Source organism: Protopterus annectens, chromosome 15.part0 (genome assembly GCF_019279795.1).
Source record: "Protopterus annectens isolate FY-2018-M chromosome 15.part0, PAN1.0, whole genome shotgun sequence".
Taxonomy (NCBI): domain Eukaryota; kingdom Metazoa; phylum Chordata; order Ceratodontiformes; family Protopteridae; genus Protopterus; species Protopterus annectens.
The window spans coordinates 831,773,869-831,800,285 of record NC_056749.1 but is presented as its reverse complement, the minus strand read 5'-3'; positions in this window follow the sequence as shown (position 1 = coordinate 831,800,285).

Below are 26,417 nucleotides of genomic sequence, written 5' to 3'. Positions count from 1 at the left end.
TTAGAATATTGCATACTCACTACATAGCACATGTTATTATTACACATTTGTATCTTTTGTTATGCAATGTATAAATAAACCTTATGGGCCAGAGCTGGTGAATGTTACATTGGCACTGCGAATGTATCATACTGTACTGTGATGTAACTTGGGCATGCATTACACACATCCTGTTTAATACATTCAGATGCTGTTATTTGCACATCATATAATCTCTTTAGATCTATGCTGGTGCACATCTGACATGACAGTAATAATTAGTTGTTGCAGATGTCGGTTTGTAGGGTTCATTGTGTCATGTGACACATGACAATACAGACTGTGAAGCAGTAGACACATATGGCAGTATAGGAAGACTTGCCATGTGTAATATGGCCTTTCTTAATGCTTCAGTAACATTTATTGTGCACTGTGTAATTTCTAGTTTGATATACTATACATATGCATGTGACTAATGGCAGGTTTTGTAACAGACCTAGTATAGCATCACAATGTATAGTGTCACACAATGTACACAATATTTTCTTACATACATAAATAATGCATATGTATATTAAGGGGATATGCATTTTTATGTATGCCTTATCAATGCTTCTGATTTATTTCAGCCATGTTTTGCATATGACTGTGATGTACACTACACACCTTTTTGTAATTTATTTTGGATTGAATGAATTGCAGACCTCAAATAAGGTGTTCTAATTGGAAAAGGTTAGACTATAGTACAACATTTCATATATAATAGTTAAAAGCATGCACATTGTATACTTTATGTTAGAACTTTCAGATATTCATTAATTTGGAGTTAATACCTGTTATGCACGTGTAATGCTTTGTCCCAGTGTTAAAATGTGATAGAACATGGAACTCATACCTCTCCGAATGGATGACAGTGATGACAATGCACTAGACCACTGTCATCCAAGCTGGACTCCTAAGACCAGAATGGGAATCACCACGGAAATGATCATGATGACGATGACGACAGACCAGGACCTGCTCCTGCCATTATTTTGTGAATAAGCATCAGCGAAGTCTACCACCATGTCAGGCTGGAGAAATTTGGGACCAGGTCCAGGAAGTGATGACTGATGTGCTCCAGATACAGATGAGGGACCTAATGGGTAACTTTTTCAGGACATGGTACAGGCCATGAGTTAGTCTTTCCAGGATATCACTAGGGAGATTTTTTTCTGATGTTGTGGTCCCTCCTGGATTTAAATATTGTCTGAGTGACCCACTAATGTAATGCTGCCACCATGGTGTTTTGTTTAATCCAATTTGTACAGCATAGGCACAATTATAAACTATGAACACACATCCCATATTGCTGTCATTCTTTTTGGACTTATGTCATGATGAACACTGCTCCTTTCAGGCCATATGTGGCTTTATGTTTCTTTTTCAGTAGGACACACACCAGCAAATGACACATGCATTACCATTAGTATATATATGGTTAACATATGTTTATTTATTTAACATTTGTTAACTGGGAAAGTCTGACTTGGAATGAACCAATTTTCAGTGGAGGCCCAGGGGTCTTTGTACTGTGGGAGAAACCGGAGTGCCCGGATAACCGCACATGAATGCAGGGAGGACATGTAGACTTCACACACCCCAGCCAAGAATCAATATATATATATATATATATATATATATATATATATATATATATATATATATATACATATCTATATATACATATACATATTATATTACATATTATAATATATATATATATATATATATATATATAATGTTGTCATTACTGCATAAAGTGCTCCATATGGGTATGTGTGTTATTCCTTCAATGTGTGTGTGTGTACGCACACACACACTTATACACATGCAGCACAGCATAATATTGTAATGTCAAATAAACTTTGGCTCTGTATGTGACAGATATGACCTTCACAGTTAGCATAATGTGACTGGGACACAATTGTTCTGCTTGTGTTGTTCCTGTATATACTTAGGAGGGATGACAGCAACTCACATATTACATTATTTTTACAGTTCTCACATAAAACAGTGAGGTGTGTCTGGCGTGTTTATTTGTATGTTATCCAGATGTTTGCATTGCATCCATTTTTGTATTGGTTATTGTCTTATTTATGTTCATCAACATGAAATGTAATTGATTATGTAACTTATGTAATATTGTTGGGTCATGCTGTCCTCCTGGAACAATGACCTTGCATGTGCCATGTACTGGTAATTATTGTGCCATGTATTACATGGCTTAATACTACTGTTGTTTTACAATATGCGCATGGATTCTTCACATACTGCTTTGACATTCAGTGGTCCCTTATTGAATATCCAGAGGTGAAATTATGTATAGCATCATTCATAACTTCCTTTTTGTCCATATCTTGATTATGGCACTTGCCAGTCTTTTTTATTATAGCTTATATTAAGACAAGTATAAACAGGTTAGCATACATGTCCATGTGTATGCATTTGTAGTACATATGCATTGATTTACATGGATGTGCATGTGTATGGCCCTAACAAAATCAGCACAAAACCACCCTTGTAATATGTGCCAAGTGATGTGCATTTATTCCATGTTTCCATTCTGTTGTGCTATACATGATTGTCCTTTGATCATTCTAACACATGTACTATGATATTTGTATCACTTAAGGTAAGTGTGCCACCTGTTGTTTTATGTTTCCATGGCAGTATATATGAGTGTTATTCATATCTACTTTTGTTGGGTACCTATATCATTTACTTTTTAACTGTTGCACATTACTGTGTTGCTTGTGTCATTTGTACACAGATATGTTTATAGCCATCCTATATGCATTATGCACAAATGCCAGACATTGTCCATTTGCTTCAATGCTCCTTATGAGGACTTGCAATTCATCTTGTGTTGCGGATATTTGCATGTGCAGTCTCTTCTTTACTAAGGTTGTCCTACTTTATACTGTGCCAGCTTTCTTTTGCTGGCATTTTCTCACTGATGTATGCCTGTGTTGTGCATCACCCTTCCCCCTTATAGCTTTAGCCTATATGTTTCATATATACTTGGCATATGTATATGTGTATGTTTACCTTCCTGTATGATATCATCATTGTCATATAGGTGTTCTGGTACAATATGACCTTGTGCCACCTTGTCCAATATCATACACATTAATCACATATACAAGCAAGGTAATAACATTTGAAATTTCCATCAGTGTTTATGTTGTATATGCATGTTATACATTACCCAGACAGTAGTGTGCCTCCTGCCTATGCACAGACTTGCATTCATTAGCTTTTGTTATTCACATATGTATCACCATTTACTTCATATTCCATGTCATTGGTGTGGGTATGTGTGATAATTCTTCCTGTTTGGCTTACATAATGTCATTGTCTGTCACACACACATGCTGTATACATGAACACCTATCTGTGCTGCCTGTGAAATGGAATATGTTATTTTTACACACAGCTCACATTTATCTTGTGTTGGCGGTGTGAATACTCACTCATTTATTTCACAGCCACATTAGTGGTTTTTGGCAGCAGTGCTATCTGGCACTTTGTTCTTTGCCTTTCTCATGCAGAGTTGGAGGTTCTAATCTCCCCTCTGCTTATTAACTTCTGCACTTTCTTGTCTGGAGTTGATTATCCTTGCTAATGGATGGATTACACTTGCATTACTGACAGACTAGTGGATGATGGTGTTTGAAGTCCATTGCGTGCTGCAATGCCAGCAGCCCCCATTTTGTGTTCTCTGAGACACATTTACCATCAATCATACTCCTTTTGGTGTGACTTTCATTCAGTTTGCAACATCTCAGCACCGCTTTTTGCATTGGTACATATGTATTTTGAGGTGCACTATGGCTAGTATGCATTCCTATCCTCACTAACGAAAAATGTCTAATTTAATAACTTAATAATTTTAATGTGCAAAGACATGAATTTAAAACAAAAATCTAATCAAAACTGAATCATGAAAATGTAAATATAAATATATATATATATCAATATATCAATAAAAAACATATACAGTGTCATACAATTAAACTATATAAAATTATATGTAGTGACTGTTTAAAAACTTCAAAAAAACCTTACAAAGAACTTTATGAAACTATGTAAAAACTGTATAAGAAATTGTATACAAACAAATGTTGAAACCCTATACATATTAAAATGATGTATGCAATTGATAAATATATTAACTAACTAAAGCTGCCTTCTTATTTAAAATAGGCTTAATTAAATTATGCATTAGAAAGTATTTAAGGGATTAGCAATGTTTTTTATTATAGCCTTGAATATTGAGTGTGGTTTCCTTTTAGAACAAGTAAAAGAATTTAATGTAAGGGATGATGTAACTAATTAACTATTAATGAGGGGGTACATAAAGGTGAATTCAATGGTTGACATTTGATTCTGATGAAATCCCTGTGTAAGGGAAGAAAGTGCTCAAATCCGTGTGTTTTTTTATTTTCGGCCACAATAAAGCTGTGTTTGAGACTGTGGTGCAAGCAATATTTGGCTTTTTTTGTTAGTGATGTTTGATACTGTTTTCTGTTCAGGTTTTATGTTTTTACATTCCTATCCTGTTTGTCGTTTTTCCTTCACCCATGTTGTATAGCCTATATGAGTGCTGTCTTTTTACCTTACCTTTCATTTATGTGCATCACCAACCATTGTCTGTCATGTCATATTCATTTTATGTTGGCACCTGCTCTTTTGCCTACTTCATCTTTCTGTAGGTTTTCCATTTCTTTTATTCTACAGGAAAGAAAACGGGACTTATTATTCCCATAAAAAAAAATGCTCATACCCTCTGCCTTTCCCTCTGATGTTGCTATTTCATTATACTGTTTGCATTCCCTCTTCTTTCCCCTCACCACACATCTGCTTTTCTATATCCCTATTTCCTTGGGTGTGTGCATCACATGTGTTCCCCACATATGTCCACACCCATTGTTAGTTACTGTTAGCCATGGCGTAGTGGCTGTGACTGCCTTTATGATATTCATTGCCTGCATTATCTTTTTTTTTCTGACCTTAATGAGTTCTCTTAAAATTGGTGAAAAGTTATCTTTCCTTTTTATTTTTACTTCATTAACTGCATCCTCTATCAGCTTGACTGGATATTGCCTTTCCTTGAACATTTGCTTAAAAATAGACCTCTTAATCAAATGATCCTGTCTTCTGATGTTAACCAGGAAAGGCTAATAAACTGTCCTTTATTATATTTCATTTTATTCTATGTGCATGCTCATTAGAATAGTAATGTAAATATTAATTGCTAAAAATGGGTATTTTCACTATTTTTGATGTGAGTTTTATCATACTCTTGATCTTTGTGTAGGTTTATTCCAATATTTGATAACTGATATGTAAAACTTAAAAATGAAGTTGTACTTTCAAAACACAAATAAATAAATGAATAACTTTATTTTGATACACCTCTCTTCCATAAAATAAACATTTCATCAAGAAATCATATGTATAAATGCAGGAATTCATGCTAGATAAAATTAAAAACCCACTCCTTTTCCTACTTACACAAAATTAAGGTTGCAAATATTAGGGCTATGGCAGCTCCCGTAGTCTTTCCAAATTTTGTTTAGTATATTCTCCTTCAAATATAAAACAATTATTGCTTAAAAACAATTGCAATCAAAGAAACACTTCCCAGTTGCAATAAATGGTGTAAGGCAAAGAGTAAACTGTATATAAAAGAAAAAAAGACAACACCGACACACGGCAAAGCACAGCAGCATTATTAATAAATGAACTTAGGCAGGAAATAAAATAAACCAGCTTTAATATATAGTGAGTGCTTTCGCAAACTAGTCACTTTATCAGACATAACACATTTATACTCAACATTTGCTTTATAGTTAGATAAAATTCAAAGCAGCCAATCAAGCATGCTTCTTTATTTGGCATTGCTATAACACTGTTATAGGACATTATTAAAGGCATATCAAATCACACTAAAACAAGATGTATTCATTCAAAACCCATAATGTTCCAAAAAACACTATTTAAAACTATTGCCCACTTCTCCCATTTTTAAGTTTCAATCTTCTCTTCTTCAAAACAGGCTTTAAAGCTATGTAGTCATTTAGACTGCTCCCTGACTGCGCTCTAAGTGTCAATATCCATTTTAATTCATATTCTTCTGTAACATTGGTTATATCACCTATTCGTTCTCTCTCATATATAACCTCCATCACTATGAATCTAAACTGATGTTCCTTTCCATCCTTTAAAACATGTTTAGCTATAGCACTATAGCTAAATTACGTACGTATACAATACAGATGGTCACTTACACATTCCTTCATTTTCATTTTTTACACTAGGGTAAACTAATCAGTTTCCCCTGCCAAGATTACTCGTCTTCCCTTTGCAGCTCCTAAACCCTGTAGTGGCTCATTAGAGCTTCAGTACTGCTGCTGACTAAAGGACTGGCAGGCTATAGGCAGCACATGTTCCACAGTGTTGTGGTTTAAATAGTGCTCTCCCTAGGTAACACCCAAGCTATGAGCCACAACTACCTCCCCTCCACCCGCATGGGGTCACCTAGCAATGGCTGCTCACTCCTACGGCCTACACTCAGACTAAGCCTTTTGGAATAGTAAACCTTACATTCCCAACAACAAATACATTTTAGCTGGGCTCAGTCATACTGCCACTGACAATAGATGAAGATGTGTACCCATGGGAGTCAATCAAGCAAACACTAAAGCTGTTGAAAGTTACATCCTTACTACCCTATTTACATTCTGTGAATCTCAGGCCTTTGCTGAAAGAAAATTGGTTAAAGCAAGACAATTACCCTAGGCTCCATAACCAGTGGGAGTGAACATGCTCTAAGGTGCTTTTTTGGAGTTTTTCTAGTCTTATGATCAAGTGATAATCTGAACAAAATTACTGGAAAGAAATTAAAAGACATTCCAGAAAGAAATAACCTTTACCGAAGCTTAATGCTCAAAGCTGACATGATACCACCCAATATGCTAAGAAGACAACAGCTTCTAAAGACAAAAAGCATATCTGCAAATGCAGACTGCCTTCCTACCTGCCCACAAAATGAACACATAGTCATTTTATGTATAGCCCTATGCTGTTACATACTGCAAGAACAAATTAAGACACTCAGGTTTGATTTGTTAAAGAAACAATTACCACACCATTCTCAGTCCTCTTGTAAGCTAATGTAAGTGATCAATGTGTGCACATATCTGAGTAGTGCTGGTTTCTGACTATGCTGGGTACAGGGCATTAATTGGGGATGGGGTCTCTCTACTAAGCCTGTTTCAAACTTTCACTGTACAGAATAATTTACTGTCAAGCTCTATGCATATTTAAATAGTTGCATAGACACATCTTCCCTCCTCAGAAATAAATACAACACCAAATTCAAAAATAAAGCCCCATGGGCAGTATAATAAAAGAAAAAAAGTCGTTGAATGCAAAAATAACTGTAAATCTCAGAAAGCCAAAGCACCCTTGCTAAACTAAATAAGGAACTCAGGACTGTGATTAAATCAACCAAAACCTGATATGAGGTAAAAATATAAACCCAGGTGAAAGATAACCACAAAGTATTTTTAACTGTGCTAGAAATCTCAAACCATGGCTGGCACTACAGTGAGCTTATAACAAATGATATCACATACTTGGACCAGAGCATATAGCCAATCCGCTGGTCAACTAATTCAGATTTAACTTCACCCCCCTCCCAATCTTCCAATATTCTCACATCAAATACCTGCATCTGTAACCCTCTCAAATCTCTCAAGAATTTCTGAAGTTACTACCTAAGGCCAAGAACATAATGTCCACTGGGACCAGGTAACATACTAGGCTGCTTACCAGTTAGTCTGAACCTGATATGTCGAACCCCCTACAAAGGCTATTCAATACTATTCTCAAAATAGGTTTCATGCTGGATGAATGGAAGACTGCAACAGACATTCTCTTGCATGAAGGTGGGACTTCAATAGGCCCAGGCAATTATATATACATAAGCCTAACCTGTCTCAAAATAGGCTTCATGCTGGATGAATGGAAGACTTCAACAGGCATTCCCTTGCAGGAAGGTGGAACTTCAATGGGCCCATGCAATTATATACACACAAGCCTAGCCAGTGTCATCTGGGAACCTATGTCAACAATGAACTGTCCCTTGATCACCACATAGTCACTATTGTAAGGAAATCCTATTTCATTGTACAGCATATCTCTAAAGGTATATCATCCAGATCCAGGCACATAATTGTCCCCCTCTACTTGGCATTCATCAGGCCAATCACCTGAGTATAATGCCCCTTTTGGTATGTACCTGTCCAAACACCTGTCACAAGTGGATGCCATCTAACCCTCAAACATTTAGGAATTATTCCAAAGCTAACCTTCTACTAATGACTTATACCATGGTAAAATTTCCATCACCCATCCCAACCATGTGAACTCTGCTACCAGTATGGAATTGTCTGCAGAAGTCCTATACTATTAGGTAAACAGCTACACTGAGGTAGCTGTACCCACAAGGAATAAGCAAAGAACTAACTCAAATAACAAGCCACCATGGTGGAATCCCAATATTTACAAGTTGTAGAACAAAAGGAGGAAAACCACGGCCAAAACTGGGAAGCGCAATACCCGACAAGGTGAAAAAACCCTCAAACTAAATAAGAAACTCAGAAATCTTATCAAGGCCACCAAAGCCAAAACTGAGGCAGAAATATCCTCAAAGACAATGGATAACCACAAGGCCTTCATCAGCTTTGTCTGCAACCTCAAAGGTAACACAACAGCGTGCTGAACAAATTGGAAATGGAACCACTTAAAAGGAATCAGAGGATATAGCAAGCCTGCTGGCTGATAAATTTAATTCTAATTTTACCCCTTCTTCCTGTCAATAACTCTCAGGAGACAGCATTGACCATAACTCTTCTGGCTATCACTAGTAAACAAGTCTTCAATGCACTCTCCAAGGCAAAGAATATTACATCTCAATGGGCCTTGATAATATCGTGGGATAGCATGAAACATGAGCTATCAAATGCTCTAAAATCACTGTTCAACATTAGCCTCCTAACTGGCTTCATGCTTAGTGAATGGAGGACTGCAACAGTTAATCCTCAGCACAAGGTCTGGCCTTCTACTGACCTGGATAACTACATACCATAAGTCTGAATAGTCATGTAAAGCCATGGAAATAATTATGGATATTTTAAATAAAGACACAAGGATCCTGTTTTCTTATTTACTTCTACGGTGATTACAGATAGTGAAATAAAATAGCACATACACTGATAGCCATTTGCTAAACAAAATATATAATCTCACAATGAAAACAGATTTAGCATGAGCAGTAAACTTATCTGCCCTTGAAACTCACATTCATTGGAATGGCATGAAAACCCACATTAAAAGAAAATGCATCTGTCCAGTGGAGGAATAAGTTTATCTTGGAGCTGTTTACAAGCCATAGGCTACTTGCACACATATAGGGCCATGCACAGAGGTTCTTTGATTCACATTTCTGATTTATTAAATTAATATTCCTTGTATAATACAGCAACATTTATGAACATTCTAGTAAGCAATGAAACAAAATATATGAACCAATAAAGACAAAACTACCCATTTCAGAAAATTTCAGCCATAAAAGGCCACTCAAACTTCTGTCAGTACAATGCTCTTATATTACCCAATGAGCACAATCTATACAGAAGTAAAAATTATCCAAATTATTCCACATTAAAGAGATCTATAACTAATAAAGAGGTTGCTACTGGCAAACAACTTTGCATTTTAGTGTTTCATCTACAAATTCAGTGCCTGCTGCCTTTGAAGAATTAATTGCCTATGTAACATTAAAAAAATGGTAATGTGGTAATATTGCAATAGGGAATGAATGACAAAGTGACACATTCATACTTACTAGCCATCTCATACACAGGAGGACACAATCAGGAGTGCAGAACTCCTCCTGTTCCACCCCTGAAAATGCACCAAATAATCAGCAATCAAAAGGGCACTGCAATACCAGCACTCCATCTACATGGTGTGGGAGTAGAATCCACAGCCTTCTGCACCAAAGGCAAAAATATGCTACTAACACTGCTTTCAAATTGTACAACACAAATACTGACTGCCATTTGATAAAAAAAAAAAACAGTTAGTTGCACATTGAAAACAGACAGCATGAGCAACAGTAGACTTATCTTCCTTTGAAACTCATAACTCCATGAAAATGAAATGAAACTCAGTCCCTTGAAAATGCACTGAAACCCATAATACCATGAAAATGTACTGAAACCCAAACTCACAATTCCGTTGGCAGTCTAGTAGTTGGTATAGAGGATTCAGGCTCTTGTCTAATGTAACCAAGTTACAGGGTCAAGCCTGGTCAAGTTAATTGACTAACCTGCCCTCCCCCTTAACTAGAGCATTACATACCATACTTCCATACCTCTCAACCTCTTAGCATGAGAAATTTGGGCAAAGCCTAATATAATGGGGGGACAAAGGCCCCAAAATAGGAACAGATTTTAAAAGTTGCTAGAATAACAGTATATGCCTTACCATGCATTTTCTAAATAAATGAAGTCTAAACCTCAAATGCATGACATTTAGTTATTTAAATCCTCAGTGGTTTGCCAGAAAACCACAAATATAAATCAGGACATTCTGCAAAAATCTGGCTGGTTGACAGGTATAGATATGTTTCAATCTCTTAGTGCAAGAAATCTGGACAAATCCTGAAATAATGGAGATACAATAGCCCAAAATAGGGATCATGCCTCTCAACCACTTCAAGCAAGAAACCTGGACAAAGCCAATAGTAATGGGGGAACAAAGGCCCCAAAATAGTGAAAGTTTTTAAATATCGCCCTTACAGACTTAGAAAGTTGATATAATTATAGGTTTTGCATGAACATGAATTCTTGGAAGGCTATGGAGTATGAAACTCAAATGTCTGCCATTATTTTCTTACTTCAGTCCTCAATTTTTAGCCAGTAATTTGCAAAACCACCAATTTTAGGAGAAATGGAACAAAATATGAGGCAAAAATCTAGACATGCTACAAAAATCTGAACAATTGAGAGGTATGATAGGGATAGATTTTAAATATTATTCTTTTAAACTTAGAAAGTTGCTAGAATAACAGGATTTGTGTTAGAATGTATTTTCTGAAGGATATGGCTATATTTGTCATTATTTAATGACTTCAGTCGTCCATGATTTGCCAGAAAAACACATTTTATGAGAACCAGACCAAAACTATGAGGCTAAATCTGCAGAGCTGAGAGGTATGCTAAACACACACACACACCCTACCTACCTTCTCACACATAACAATACACTCACCCTCTCCTTCATACATCAACAAACAGCAAGTTTACATTCCATACACATACACACACACACACACACACACACACACACACACACACACACACACACACACACACACACACACCTACTCTTTAACACAGTAACTAACACACACACACACACATATGCACTTTATTTCTCATACAAAACAGAACAGCTAGTTCAAACTACATACACATGAATTCATACATACACACACACTTTCTCTCTCATTCAGAAATTAACACAACCACTGGTGTAAATTACATATGTACATACACACCACTTACTCTCTCTCTCTCACACACACACACACACACACACACACACACACACACACACACACACACACACACACACACACACACACACACACACACACTTTACTTACTTTCCTTCTCTCTCAGTCTCAAACAGAATGGCTATGTCACACAGAATACCTGGGTCATGAATCAGACAAGAATTGATGCCTCTTGCTTCAAAAATATGCAGCGATACTCTATAGTCTGTCATACTGAATCTTTAAAGGGTCACATAAATGTGCACACAGTACTCAAGTAAGAACTTATGTGTGAGTGAGATTAATATCAGGAGAAACACTGACAAGGATAAAGTGCTGTATGAAGACAATGAGTATGTGCCCATCATCCTTCCAACTACAGAGTCTGAAGATCCCACTTGGTATGGTTATGGCTTTGCTGACAATTTTGCACTGCAATATAAGGATTCACAAAAATCTTTGCATTCTTCAATAGCTACTGAATCCTATTATGTGTCATATTCAGCCATCCAGAACCTTCCATTAGGAGAGCCATTTCCAGTATAGTATACTGACTTCTTACTGCAGCAAGACAAAGTGGGAAAAACTACATGTACCCTATCCTATAGTATGCAGCTTAGCATCAGAGGCTCCTGCCTCATTGCATTCTACTGAAAAACAGTCTTCTGTTATTTGACCTAATCTCTGGGACTCCAGACTTCTGAACGTCTGAGTAACATTCTTATTTGAAAGTCACTAATTGTCTCTCTTGCAGAAAGTGCATCACTGACCTACTAAACTATTGTGCAACATTTGGCATTACCAGTTGGATTACCAACTGTTCAGCAGTGACTGTATATGGTTCCACTCTTGGTACCTTATCAGAAGGTAACACACCATGTCTGCCAGAGTGCATTCTGCCCTGTATATCAGTACGCTTGCATTGTTAGTAACTGTATATGGTTCCACTCTTGGTATCTTATCAGAAGGTAACACACCATGTCTGCCAGAGTGCATTCTGCCCTGTATATCAGTACGCTTGCATTGTTAGTAACTGTATATGGTTCCACTCTTGGTATCTTATCAGAAGGTAACACACCATGTCTGCCAGAGTGCATTCTGCCCTGAATATCAGTACACTTGCATTGTTAGTAACTGTATATGGTTCCACTCTTGGTATCTTATCAGAAGGTAACACACCATGTCTGCCAGAGTGCATTCTGCCCTGTATATCAGTACGCTTGCATTGTTAGTAACTGTATATGGTTCCACTCTTGGTATCTTATCAGAAGGTAACACACCATGTCTGCCAGAGTACATTCTGCCCTGTATATCAGTACACTTGCATTGTTAGTAACTGTATATGGTTCCACTCTTGGTATCTTATCAGAAGGTAACACACCATGTCTGCCAGAGTGCATTCTGCCCTGTATATCAGTACACTTGCATTGTTAGTAACTGTATATGGTTCCACTCTTGGTACCTTATCAGAAGGTAACACACCATGTCTGCCAGAGTGCATTCTGCCCTGTATATCAGTACGCTTGCATTGTTAGTAACTGTATATGGTTCCACTCTTGGTATCTTATCAGAAGGTAACACACCATGTCTGCCAGAGTGCATTCTGCCCTGTATATCAGTACGCTTGCATAGTTAGTACACAGCCTGTCTCATTCTTCTTCCTGATCTGACCTGGCATATACCTTCCTTGTAAGGCAATTAATGTGCTTCACAGAACTTCACAAATTTGTTGAACCCTGTCCATGTTTTTCAAGCTCTCGTGACCTTGATTTTCTGTTAATACACACATATACACATGACACTGTATAATGGGATTGAGAAAAGTCAGTAACTGTAACGTATATAGGTAGGTCTCCCTCTCAAAACACACACACAATTTACTTACTTACCTTGTCTCTCAGTCTCAAATGGAATGGCTATTTTAAATTGCATGCAACAGTGTGAAAAAGGTTTACATCCACGTTAGAGTGCATGCGATGCATGCATGCATTTCCTTAAAGGAGAAGGCACCTTTTTTGCTTTTCCCCCTTGATCGTAGTGCCTGCCTTGTGTTACCCCGTCAACACAAACACTGTACTGAAGTACATACAGTGAGTATGCCTCTTGACATCCCTGGTAAGGTCTCATCACACTTATTAGTCATTACCAATAAATTTTGGCACATTGTTTCTTTTGTTTGCTCTTAGGCTTCAAATAATTTGACAGATAATCCTGCTGATGACTCCTTTTATGTGCCAGTCTCTTGGACCTCTGCAGTTATAGCACCACCAAAAATCATGTTGTGAATCCTCCACATCAAAATTATCCAATGCATCCAGGGGCGTCATTTTATTTTTGTTTTTACTGGCTTCAAGTTCTAATGCATTTCTCTTCCCATTCATGTACCCCGGATGATTCATATTCTTAGTAACAGTTGATTTACCTTTAAAAGGGGAGCTTTCTGGTATATTGTTGCTTATCCATATGTAATGTTTTGATTTTATGTTTCTTACTAGAGTTAATGTGCTCATCTATTTTGTTGAAAATCATTTCATATTCCATATCAAATGTTGGAAATACCAAATAATTGATAATATTACTGTTTATCCTCTCCAAATTATTTCCAGATGTTCTCTATAAGTCTGGTGTTATGTTTAATGAGAATCTCCATAAATTCATTATATATCTGAGTACTGCAGTGGTGGTGCTGCAGTAGTGTCGTCGCCTCACAGTTAGACGTTGCCCGTTCGGTTCTCAGTTAGAGCGTCTTCTGTGTGGCGACATGCGTGAATGGGCGTTTCTTCGTTGAAGGTTGTGCGTTAGGCCCGGCAAGCCAGCACATAAAAACTCTACTGCCAATCATTAGCGGACCAGAGTTCTGCTGTGGTGACCCCTAACCGGGAAAAGCCAAAAGACACAAACAAACAATCCTGTGAAAAATGAATTAAATTCATAATACAATGGTACATCCTTCACAAATACATTTGAATACTTGTAAATTCTGAGCCCCTTCAACACTGTCTATTGCTTTATCTTTTCCCTAAAGAAAACCTAATCCATTTGAAGGTATTTATATTAAAGAATTTATTTTTGAAATCCCACATTTGTTTGTATATGGTACCTGTACCTGCTGTAGTAGCTGGCATCTGCAATCTCTGCATTGCATCTAATATCTTAATAAACCTAATTGATTTACAATATTTCTGCATTATGTCCTTGTATCTCTGATTTTTTACTGAACAATTGCCCTGTGTCCCCTGTAATTTCAACGTTATGTTAGATTTTTCCATTTTTTTTTTTTACTATCCTATATCACACATTGTGATAATTGCATGAAAAGTTATGTCAGCCCAGCAGGTAGTTCATTCTGCTTTGACTTTAATTTACCTGGGTTATTCTCTACTTCTTCTCTAACAATGTACGCTGTTTCTCCTATAATATGATCCTGGATACCCATGAAATTAGAATTTACCACTCAGAACATTCTACAAAAAGCAATCGACAAAGTCAAATATCTGGTACTTTGAATACCAACAAATAATCCAGTAACACTCAGTGCTGACCCAAAATGATTAATTACACAGTATTTTATTTAGTGCCTTGTCTATACACAAGACCTCCAGCACAAGCAACAACTGAACTGACTTTCATTTACTTCTTACAGCACATAGCATGATCTGCTTATTACAATCATTCACTTCATAACTGAGCAGTGTAAGTAAGTAAATACAAGAAAGTTTATTACAGTAGGAAAAATAATGGGGTAGTTCAATAAAGCCTGCACAGAGCGATTCTCTGTGTAGGAATAGTGGTAAGGCTTGAACATGGAACATGGTCACCAAGCAATCCAGGAAACACGAGCGTGCAGACATGGTGCAGACAGCAATCGTGGAATGTAAATCACCTCATCTGCTGGTGAAAAACATGCAAATGAGGTGATTTTGTGATCCAGGAAGCAGAAAGACAGCCGTGTAGGTGCCATGCCTGCAGAAAAACTGTACACGGTTACTAACCATGTACCGGAATGTAAAAATAAAACAGGGGCTGTGACAACTCAAATAAAAGCATGAATTAGGTGCAGTAGTCATGCAAATGGCCAAAACTATGTTCATTGACATGTAAAAGTGATGCAACATATGAAAAATTAAACTTTTTTTAAAAAACATATCCCACATTTAAGCGGAGCTCTGCGGCACGCAAACATGCCGTTTTTGCAAAAAAATAAATTTAATATGTGTAAAACGTTACATTGAAGGTAGGCAAAGTAATTGCATTATACTGTCCAGCATAAGAGTCATGCAATGGTAGGTTATACTGGTAGCTAAGGAGATAGGGCTTGGTGGTGGTGCTGTATCTAGGGTATACACAATTAGGTGTATGTAAATGAACCAGGTTTATTGAATAGCAATATAGCAAAAAGGGCCACAATGTCTGTAGGTGTTGTAGTAGGCAGAACAGATACCTAAGATCAAAAGGGGGTGTGTCATGACTTCTTTAAGCTGATTGGAGCTTAGCGGCACTGGTTTGCACTCAGCTAAGCACAGCTAAGTAGGGGAGAGTGTCTGAGGATGCTAAGCTCAGCTTAGCCCCATGGGGCATGTTTTAGCTGGTTAAAGCAGAGCTAAGCATGCTCATGTCCAGGGAAGGCTGCATTCTTCTAAGCAATTTTTATACTAGCTCCACAGGTTTGTGCAGAGTGCCACGGGGCTTAACAGGTGAAGAAAAAAAAAGGAAACAGCCTGGGAAAGCCAATCAAGTCTAACTGACTGATAAGCCCAGTTCCACTGACACTAGCCCTTTGAAATCCCTCACTGAAAAGCCCTGCAGCTGATCATAATCAGCCAATCACACAGGCTGCATCTGCAGCACACTAGTATAAAGTATGCACACACCCTTCAGTCTGATTTTTCCCACATACTCTGCACCATTGGAGTACAGACTTGGGAATTTTAACTGACAAAATGATATGGGCTGCTGCTGCTTTGCTACATCTGTACATGCTACAGACTGAGGCCGCTAATCAGGATGATACTGAATCTGGCCCAGACTGAGGAGGAGATGAGTGTTCAGACCCAAGGTAACCTTTCAGGGGCTACATGAGCTGGAGATAGTAGATCACTACAGGTTGGACAGAGACATACTACAGCAACTCACCAAGCTCTGCCACCCTCGCCTCAGACCCAGAGCCAACAGAGGGGAACCCATCCTAGTGGAAACAAAGGTATGTATAGCCTTAAGAATACTAGCTAGAGGTACTTTCTAAAGACCTACTGGGGACATCATGGGGGTCTCACAGACATCTGCATCCAGGGTACTCCACCAGTTCCTGGATGCCATGCTAACACATGCCAGTGTGCACATTTATTTCCCCAACACCCCTGAGGAGAGGACCAGCAATATGCATCTCTTCTAGCATGTAGCACACTACCCAGAGGTACTGGGTGCCATAGACTGCACTCGTGTACACATCAAGACACCACCCGGTAAGGAGGGTAGAGTCTATATCAGCCGCAAGGGGTATCACTCCATCAACTGCCAGGTCATGTGCAATGCCCAGGGAATTATCATGAATGTGTGTGCTGGCAGCCCTGGCAGTTATCACGACTCCCACATCTGGCATGCATCATAGCTTTCAAAAACACATAAACTGGAAGATAAACTGTTTATAAAACACGGCAAAGCTTTCAGGTTAAAAACCCTTCTTCAGTGCATACATTTTAGTTCTAAAATCACATCAAATATATAGTATGGGTCTGAATCACATGGCTTGCAGCCAAAAGTCATGTGATTATTACATTCAACATTATAACAAAATTTAAAACAGAATTTGAAACATTTAAACATGTCATAAAAATTACGAATCATTTTAGTTTACTCTGCTGTAAGAATTTTAATACAGGTTTTAGTGTAATGATATCATTAATGCCTGGTGTTTTATCCGCTTGTAATCTAGTTATCCATTCATATTCTTTTAATTCCAATTTGTTATTAAGGTCCCCACCCCTCTCTGTTTTTTCCACTATGTGTATAACCCTAAATTTGAAGCTATGTTGTGCTCCATGTTCTGCTATATGTTTGTATAGTGAATTCGTATTTACTGCTCTATTTATTTCAGATTTGTGCTCAATTATTCGATTCTTTAATTTCCTTATAGTTTTGCCTATATAGAATGCAGAACACATGGAGCATGTAGCCATATACACAACTGCTGTGGTATTACAAGTAGCTTTAATGTTAAAATAATAACATCTCTTTGTTAAGGGATGTTTAAACTTATGACTCATCCCTTCATAAATATCTCCACAGCATGTACAGTTATAACATTTAAGCGTCCCCGACGCGGTAACATTCCTAGGTATATATGCATTGAATTCTTTGTAACATAATCTCTGCTTAATAGTTCTCATATTTCTAAAACCAAAGTATGGTTTCGTGTCTACTATCTTTTTAATTTGATCACATGCCATCAGTATAAGCCAATTCTTCTCTACTATGCTTTGTATTCTATGTGTATTGCAATTAAAGGAAGTAATGAACCTCACCTTATTATCATACTCTCTCATCCTGTTATGTACGTTACCCCCTAGATATATAGGTTTTAATATAGTAGATCTCTGGGTTTGAATTTTCTTTTTTTCTTCCAAAATCAACCTATTGTTGTAACCACTTGTTATCAACTCCTGTATTGTATTATCAAGTTGTATTTTGAATATTGCTTCATTAGTATTTAATCTACTTACTCTACTAAGTTGAGACCCTACTATACTCCTAAATATATGAGGCGCATGCATGCTAGTATAATTTAGGTAACGTCCAGAATGGACTTCTTTGTAATATATGCTTGTTTCAAACGAAGTTGGAGTTTTTTCCAGCATAATGTCTAAGAATACTATTTTATCCCTTGCATGCTGCATCTTAAATTTTAAGAAGTTCGTTGTTGTGTTTAGATATTCCAAAAAGGAACCTAATTGCTGTTCCGTACCCTTCCATAATAAAATACAATCATCAACGAATCTCTGATAGAATAGTAAGTTATTAGCGTAATTATTGTCTTTATTCAACATAAACTTTTGTTCCCATACATATAGCACCAAATTCGCATAGGTGTTCGCTATGGAAGTGCCCATTGCTACGCCTGATGTTTGTAGGTATAGCTGTTGGTTAAACATAAATATATTGTTAGTTAAAACCAATTCTAATAGGGCACATAATGTTTCTATTTTACGTGCTACGTATGGTGTATGTTCTACTAGGAACTCCCTTATGGAGTCAATACCATAATCATTTGGTATTACTGTAAAGAGGGAGGTGATATCTAATGTTACCAATATTATATCCTTATGTATTATCTGTTGTATTTCTGCAGTTCGTTGCCAATTTCTTAATTTTAACAGAAAATCAGTCGTGTCCCTTAGTACTGTACTGCAGTCTTTCATGTAGGGATAAAGTTGTTGTTGTAAGTAGATGGATACGGGTTCCGTGACCCAACCAGCACCTGAGACTATGGGTCTCATAGGTGGATTCATTATGGATTTATGTATCTTCGGGACTCCGTATAATATCGGTATGATAGGACAGGGTACTGTCAGGAAATTAAATAGATCCAGGTCTATATCTTCCTGTAGTTGCAAGTCATAAATGGCCATATTGATAATACTAATGCTTTTTCGTACATCTTCTTGATTTATTGTTTTAAAGGCTGTCACATCCTGTAGTAAATCATTCATTAAATCTAAATATTTATCTTTGTTCATTAGTACTGTTACGTTGCCCTTATCTGCTGGTTTAATTATGAGCTCGCCATGTTTTATCAATGTTTGCATGGCTTCATGCTCTTCTCTGGTTAGATTAAAACTTCTGTTTACTGTTATGTCCTTATGTTTATAAGCTTCATCATATACCTCTCTAATTTCCTGTTCGCACAAATTCTGAAATGCTAGCAGTACTGGTATGTTACTGGGTATAAAAACACTTCTTTTCCTACACCCTAAATTAACAACACTCTTATTACCAAATAACATTTTCAGTGTTATTGCTCTAGTAAAAAGTTTGAGGTCCGTGATTACGTTCACGTTTCTGATGCCCATCAGAAATGCACTCACACTAACTGAATAACACCATCATGAGGCACCCGTACAAACTAGGAACATCACAGAGTGTGTGTTGGGCTGTTGAAGTCATGGTTCTGTTATCTAGACATATCAGATGGAGCCCTGCAGTACTCTCCAGCCACATGTGCACACATATTCATAGTATGTGCATGTTACACAATATGATCCTGTGGAAACAGCTGTGGCAGGAACAGCACAGACAAGGGAAACACAGCCCCTAGCCATTGCCAAGGTCCCCAGAGACACAGGGCGGCTCAGAGAGGAACCCTCTGAGCCTGTTCCTGTAAGCAGGCATAAGCATGCAGAGTATGCCCTAGCCTTAGCATAGAGGCATTGCATAGCACATGCACTGACAACCTAGGGTTCCAGAGACTGACACCTCACTTCGGCTCACATGGTAAAATGGATGCCAGACACAACCCACTACTTATACCTTACCATGTATAGGCTGTGTACTGCGTGCATCTGACAGAGTCAGCCCTCAATCACTGTCCCTTAACTGCTGCAGGCAAAAGGTAAGTCACTCTTCTTAACAATAACTGAATGGGGTAGTAGACTGTGGTAGCATTATCTATGGTATTGGATACTGGGATAGCAGCAGACAATTGGCCGATATGTAGGACAACAGAAACCTCCTGCCAAATACTGTCTGCCCCAGAATATGCAGTAGGCCCCAAGCCACATAAACTGACTGCACTATGTGAGGACCTACAAATAGTGGGCACATAGGACAATGCATACATGTCAGTGTTGGAGTCCCCTACATACCTTTCAACCTCTTAGAGCAAGACATCTAGAGAAGGACAAAAAAATGTGGGGCAAAGACCCAAACACAGGGACATGTTTTAAGCAGTGCTCCTACAAACTTAGAAAGTGGATAGAATAATAGTGTTTACACTAGCAAGAAGGTTGATTATGAAGTCTGAAACTCAAATGTATGTCATTAGTATCTGACTTCAATCTTTATTGATATGCCATTAATGTCCCAGAAAACCACACTTGTATTACAAATGGGCCCAAAATAGGAGTCAAACATCTGGACATTCTGGGGAAATCTGTACATTTGTCGGTATGGGCCTCTACCCCGACACACCCATGTTCCCATACAACTGCTATAACATCTATGTTTGTAAGGAATAGCAGCAGACCACACATTCCCTGGGCTGTCTCAATCAACTTGCTAACATGTTCCAATTCCACAACATGTAGGGCTCAAAGTGCCATGTATGTGTGTGGTAATATAGTCAAACAGTAGGTGAATGCTGTGGCTTAGTGGTCTAAGTGCATTACCCAGGTTGACATGGTCCATGGCTTGAGCCTGACCATCCCCCACTATTTTGCATGTCAGCTACACCTACAGTAGAAGTTCCACAGACTCTCCAGATGTCACTATTTGTTATTGCAGGACCGCTTGACAATGGAATGACAGGGGGCCACAGATATGGATAGTACACAGCCCTGACTAACCTAGAAGATGCATACTGGAACAGCAGGTTGGGACAAGTCAATATTGCGCCCTGATATAAAGGCTGCCATGTAACTCTGTCAGTACTGACAACAAGTCAGTGGGCACTATGCATACCCCATGACTGACAGGCTTTTACAGAACATCTACACAAATGCCTTATATATCTCTTCTGTTTATCGTAACATTGCATTTGTCTGGCAAACTATTGGCAAACCAATAAAGGTTGATGGGAAAACATCAATGACACAGTTGAGATCCAGACTCCATAACCATATGAAAATGCATGCTAATACGAACCCATTCTACCAAATGTCTAAGTGTGGAAGAGCAATATTAAGATCCTGTACCCATGTTTGAGCCTGTGTGTCTGACTGTTATATATGGCCCTGCCCAGATGTCTGGCTATAACAGGTAGAGAGCAATGGCCAACTGTAGCCTTATAATAACAGTGCAACACAAACTGTCTGAGGACCAGGGCAGATGTATGGGGCACAATGCTGGACAACCTGCTGAACAGCAGCAGTCATATGTCTGAACCCAGTAACCTTGTGTGTGGTGTTATAATGTCTACGCCCACTCACATCACAACTACAGCTACATAAAAGCAGCAACTGTGGATAAAGCCTGCAACTGGAGCAGAGCAGTGCAAAGCCCCACATATAAGGGGAAGGAGGAATCACTGGCCAGACAAATGTGCAATGTGCACACTAGAACAATTTGTGCACTAGTATGGGTTCCCTATAGTGTATGGAGTCAGTACAAAAATGTCTATCAGTGGGTCCTCACATTAACCTACACAGATCTGCCACTGACATACCAGGAAATCACAGTGCTGTGTAAAATGTACCACACATATCATGTAAAACACTGCTCAGTACACTAAACGCTGTACCCACCCTAGAAATTACTCAGTTAAAAAGGATAACACACAGCCAGGAGATCCCTCAGACAGTACATCAGGTGACTGACCACTATTCACAGCTGCATCAACCAATCGGCTCTAGCACACAAAACCCAGACTGGAGTACAGGTTGGTCTGAACTGGAGCTCCAGTGTTACTACTGATACTCATACTGGCCATGCTCCTTTAGCTTTTTTCAGCTCATGTCTGAACACACATCCGTCTATAGAACCTGGATGTCCATATATACCTGTGCAGGCAGAGATATGCACACAAGAACTGGCTCTCCCCACCTTCATTGGACATGATTAATGCCATCTATCTGAGTGTGGTACATATAGGATATATCTGGATCTGCTGAATCTGATATACATACAATATATGGGTAACATATACAAATACCATTAATAGAGAGGTGGCGACAAGGGAAGAGAGAGAGAGAGAGAGACAGAGAAAGACAGACAGACAGAGAGAGACTCTGGAAGCCATAGAATTATGTAATACTGCAGCCAGAAGTACACCAAGTGTAACCAGTGGCATGTGCAAATACCATGGTCAGCCCCATTGTGTAATAGGAGGTAAGGGTTGTGGTCCCACATCAGCCATTGTGTGTGTTGTGGATGTGTGTATTTTCTGCTTATGTGTGTGTAATGGTAATACATTTTGAGGCCTGTTTCACCCTGTAAATCCACCATTGTCTTACTTTACAGGGACTGGTGATGTCATCCACCTTAGAAACATCGCTGGCCAATTTCCAAGTATGTAATCTCCATGGTATATGCGATAAGTGCCTAGCCCTAATAGTACATACAACTAGATAGGTAAGGGTTCTAATCCAAGCAATGGCAAGTGTGTGTTTATGTGTGTATATATTAATATATTCCCTTGTGGCTGTATGTATTTCCTTGGTGTAACAGTAATATATTTTTGAGGCCTGTTCCACCCTGTAGGATCATAGGAAGTTACTAGGCTATTGGCCCTGAGGCCCTTACAGGCCTAGCCAAGAATTTAGCCCATATTCCAACAAGTCAGCACCCTATGCCACTATCCAGCAGGGACACAGGTGGAATACAAGGGGTGTATTTTCTGTTCCCCATCCAGTTGTCCAGGTTGCTCTTAAAAAGGTTTGAGGTACTCTGTGTTACATGGAGAGGGAGTCTATTCCACAAAATGGGGAGTCTCTGGGACACAAATCTGTACCACAAAGTCCTATTGATGTCACACACCAAGTTGAGGTCACGCATGTTGGTTACTCGAATGGAGCTTGACTTGTGGATATGCAGCAGTCCCCTCAGGGTGGGATCTGAGATTGCTTTGTATGCCAGACAGAAGTCACCTCTGAGGAGTCAGTAGGATACTGAGTAGAGGGACAGGGCTTTTAGGATCTCTGTGTAGGGTAAATGTTTCAGGCCCTAGGTTCTCTGGGTGAGAAACCTCTGTGGTCTCCCCAGCTGCTGCATGTGCCTTTTGAGGTATATGCCAAAAGGGTCACTGTACTCAATAATGGGTCTTATAAGTAAAGAATATAGGGATGTTATGACCACCTTGTCCCTGGATGATATACCCTTGCAAATGAGGTGAGCCATGTAGAAAGCCTTCCATACAATGGAGGCAATATGGTGGTCGAAAGTCAGTTTACTATCCACCTTGGTGGCCAACTCCCTCCCAACTGATTGCATGCTTAGTGTCTTATTATCAATGTGATAATTTGTGGGGACATCATTCTTCCCAAAAGGGAAGATGTAGCATGTTTTGGCATTCAGTTTGTGGCCATGTTTCTGGTGCCAGTCATTTGGTGGGTGAGACCCTCTTGGAGGATGCCCACATCACTAGGGGAATTGATGACAGCACCCAGCCTGCAGTCATCTGCAAACTGGGTCAGCCAAAGTCCACTAGATTAGGCCTGCACCTCTGAGAGGTATATCTCAAACATCAGAGACTCCAAGACCAATCCCTGGGGTACATCACTTGTTACGGGTCAACTACTTGAGGTAGCTTCCCAAATTTTGACTAGGTGGGTTCTTTGAGTTAGCCAGATTGCTACCCATCTGGTAACATATTGATGAATGCTTAGTTGAGAGAGTTTATCTATTATACCTGAGTGAGGAATAGTATTGAAGGCCTTGGTCAGATCAAGGTAGGCAGTATGCACCATCTTCCCCTTGTCTATGGCCTTGGTGACTGCCTCAAAGAAGTTGACCAAATTTAACAGGCATGACCTCCCCGCGACAAAATCAAACTGTGTGGGATCAAGTGTCTGGAAGTTGCCAATGTCCTTGTTAATGAGGTCCATGATAATCCACTCCATGGCCTTGCATATCAAGCTAGTTAGGCCGATGGGTCTATAATTATACACAACTGAAGAAACCAGGCTCCCTCACTCAAGCAAAATTTAATAAAACTTCTAGAACCTCGGCAATAGCCTTCCAAGGAAAATACAAAATAAAAACTAAAGCACAAGCTTATATAATAAAGTCAATTAAACAATTAAACAATTTTAAAATCACAAGACATGACTAAATAAGAACCTTCCAATTGCATTCTGCATTAATGCCACCAGGGGCTAATGTACCATATTTCAGTATAAAGAGTGTTTCCTTATACAAAAGTTTTTTCTTAAGATCAGCACCATATTTATTAATAGGGATATGTTCCAAAACTGTGCCTAACAAAGCCATATGATTACCATTATGATTTTTTTTAAATGCATAGTAAAAGGGCTCTCTAATTTTGCATTTTTAATGTCCCTGACATGTTCCTGAATTCTAGTCTTAAAAACTCTCTTGTTTTTGCCTATATAGAACATGCCACAAGGACATTTAAGTGCATATATAATGCCTTCTGTATTACAGGAAAACATAGCATTAGACTGAAAAGGCAGCCCATTAATACATTTAAATGTTCTGCTAACATATTGGCATGTTACATATCTACCACAAGAATAAATACCTACAGTAGTAGGATTCACACCTAAACTCAAGTTAGGCATAGAAAATCTAGCATGTACTAACATATCCCTTATGATGGGTCTATAATTTCCTGGATTGTTGGATGCTCCACCCTTGTACAAAGGGATGACAGTAGCTGTCCTCCACTTGGCTGGGATGAAGCCAGTACTCAGGCTTTGGTTGAATAGGGTGCCTAATGGTACTGCAAGTTCCTGCCTGAGTTCATGTAGGATGCAGCCTGGGATGTTATTGGGTCCCATGGAGGTTGTATTTTTTGCCTTTGTGAGGGTAGTGATGCCTTGCTCCCTAGAGATAAAGGGAAGGGGCAGGTACTGGGGATGTCCTGTTTTACTGATGAGTGGGGACAGAGGAGTGAAGTCTTAATGGAACCTGTCTGCCATCAGATTGGCTATATCTACAGAGTTTGTGTATTTGGAGTCATTGATCACCAGTTCTGAGCAGATCAGGGTGCTTCACTTGAGATTATGGACATATGTAAAGCAAGCCTTATGGCTGTCATTAGTAGAGGCAGCCAGTTTGGACTCAAAGTTTGCTTTGGAGGATTTCACTAGTGCTCGTATTTGCTTGTTCAGGCTAAGGAGAGAATGCTTCCAATTAGACACCTACTCCTTCTTGGTCCTAGACAGCAATTTCTTTCTTTCATTATAGAGTTTATTTATTGTAGATGTCCACCAGACATGTTTACTCTTCCTTGAGGAGGAGGATTTTGTCCTGTCTGTTACTTCTGATTCCATGTAGCTATCTAAATACTCATATAGTACTTTGTTGTAGGTTTGGACATATATGCCTGTTCCAATAGAGGGGGAAAGGGCTGTGAAGCTGTTTATACCTTCTCTAAGGAGGTTGTAATTAGCTTTGGAGAAGTTTTTTGTGTGACCCTAGCTAGGGGGGGATCAGGGGAGATGATAACTTTGAAAGTGATTGCTTTGTGGTTGGATCTTTCTAGGGATGCTGACACTGTATGGATGCTGCAATGGTTACTCATGTTGGTTAATACCAAGTCCAAGATATTTTTACCTCTTGTGGGGATGTCAAGCAACTGGTCCAAGGAATTTGCATTGATGAAATCAAGGAATCTTAGGACATTTGTGTTTTGGCAAGAGTATTTCTACCAATCTATGGATGGATAGTTAAAGTCTCCCAGGATCAGGGTAAAGGTTTGAAACTTGATAGATTCGAAGAGGTCTAGATAGGAGGAGTGGGCATCTTGAGTCAAAGTTGGAGGCCTGTAACTAGCTATGATTTGAATAGGGGTCTTGTCAATTGTTTACTGCACCTCGAGTGTTTCCTGTGCATCATACTGTTTGACCAGCCTAGAGGGGTGTATGTCTTTTAT